This window comes from Mastomys coucha, unplaced genomic scaffold (genome assembly GCF_008632895.1).
Source record: "Mastomys coucha isolate ucsf_1 unplaced genomic scaffold, UCSF_Mcou_1 pScaffold23, whole genome shotgun sequence".
In the NCBI taxonomy this organism is placed as follows: domain Eukaryota; kingdom Metazoa; phylum Chordata; class Mammalia; order Rodentia; family Muridae; genus Mastomys; species Mastomys coucha.
The window spans coordinates 106,483,791-106,485,816 of record NW_022196906.1 but is presented as its reverse complement, the minus strand read 5'-3'; the positions used below and the strand labels follow the sequence as shown (position 1 = coordinate 106,485,816).

At 45.0% G+C, this 2,026-nt stretch overlaps 1 non-coding gene across 1 annotated transcript; it reads right to left on the bottom strand.

Annotated features, from left to right (window-relative positions):
* Positions 1 to 1,212: 1,212 nt before the first annotated feature.
* On the bottom strand, positions 1,213 to 1,344 carry LOC116074112. Its single transcript, XR_004112082.1, has one exon. It is a non-coding gene; the product is annotated as a small nucleolar RNA SNORA17 (small nucleolar RNA).
* Positions 1,345 to 2,026: the final 682 nt, after the last annotated feature.

The window sequence follows — 2,026 nt, the reverse complement described above, 5'->3', positions numbered from 1 at the left end:
GATGTCTCTCCCTTATGTGTGCCAACACCCAGCAGACAAGGGGCAGGGCCAGCTCTCTGGCTCTGATGACCTGGAGCCAGCTCTCCTGCCTACTATAGCTGGCAAGGGGAAGGGTTGGGGGAATCTCTCCCTTGCCCATGTTACCTCACTACAGACAAGTGACAGTGTAAGCTCTCCCATGATCATACTTTCCGGACTGGTTTGCTGTCACCTCTGCCACCAGGGTCAGCTCTACTGTGCTGTGCAGGTGAGATATAGGGCCTGCTCTCCTGAGTGCTGCATCTGGTGATGGGCAGAGTCAGTTCTTCTGATTTCATGACACCAGAGCCAGGTCTCCTGCCTGTTGCTGGTGGTAACGAGCAAGGAGTGAGGTGAGTATCTCTCCCTCATACTCAGCCTTATGGGAGATGAGTGGTAGGACCCACTCTCCCACACACAGATCGCCAGACCAGCTTACCTACAACTTCTACAATGTGCAGGGGAACTCTCCCAGGACCTAAAGCTGGCTCAGAGTCAGGTCAGCTCTCCCGCTCTCATGATTCTAGGGCCAGCTCTCACAATACTTAGGTGAGAAGAAGGGTCATTTCTGCCCAGCCCTCAGACAGAAACATGTCTTTGGGCAGTAATTCAGAACAGGGACATCCACTAGATCTTTGGTGGTAACAAACCCCTGTTGCTTCAGAGTTATGGACCCAGACACGGCCCCTGGTGGCAGCCCAGGCCAGGACCCCAGCATTGTCCCAGGTGGCATCACCAACTACTAACATCAGGCTGTTCCTAACTATTTTCTAGTCCCCAGTGCTGATTTTTTTCTCTTCCGTTTCTCCACCACTTCTTTGCTCCTCTTACTGGTGGCCAGTGTCTCTTAATGTCTGGGGTCATCTCATGAGTGGTCTCAGAAGTGTTATGCTCTGATCAAACATTATGGCACTGGGCAGAGGTAATCTTGGGCATGGTCTGCTCCCACGGGCTTGGTGGTTATCTCAGATTTGCTCCCTGTGTGGGCCCCATTTCATGTGTCTGGTGATTGTTTTGGTCTCGCTTCTTGCTTGGTGCACCGGAATGGGCCCTTGAGAGGGTCATCTATCTCAGGGTTACTCCCGACACGGGTCAGTGTTCCCAGGCAAGGTTCTTCTAGTCTTTGGCTTGCTCCCTGTCCTGGACCTGCCTGGCTCTGGACTGGTGGTCATGTTAGGCTTGCTTTTTTCATGGACTATTAGTCAACTAATCATTCAGATGTTAACAGGTCAGAGCACTGAACATAGACATAGCCTCTCTCATCTCTGCCACCTACTGATGCACATGTGACACAGCAGCTGCAGCTGCAACACCTTTAGAAGCAGGTCAGTGAAGGATTTTGTCTACAAGTTTAAATAAGCCCTACATTGCTCTAGATTCCAGTGTTTGATCACACTAGTAGAATCCAAACTAGAACAAGCAGTATTCAGCTTTCTCTGTTTCCTGATTTAGACACAATATAACAAGCTGCCTGTGCTTCTGCTGCCATGGTGGGACATAGTGGACTGTATACCCTTATTCTGTGAGCCAAAAGAAACTCCTCCTCCCATAACTTGATTTTCTCGGGTATTTAGTCACAATCAGTTAAAAAAAAGTGCCTAATACCTAATAGATGTACACTTGGACATTTTACCTAACTTTAATTATTTGAATTTAATTTAATATTTTATTACAATGTGTTCCTCAGATGTAGGGCTCTTGCAAGTTAAAAAATTTCAAACATTAGATCAGAATGTACATAGAAAAAGATTAGGAAGTGTAAACAGAAGGATCAGTTTTACATATAAAAAATCATAGTTTAAAAAATAAAACCTTAATTTGGTAGTCTAAGATATGTTTCAAACACAAAAATTAAAAGTCCAATGGAAAACAAAAGCAACCATAAAGAGAATAAATACCTAAGAAATTAGTGTTGCTGTTACAGAAAGGACTTAAAACATTTAACATTTATTACATAATTTAATGTTTTCATTGACAACTAAATTGTTTATCTGGAAGGTAAATTTGT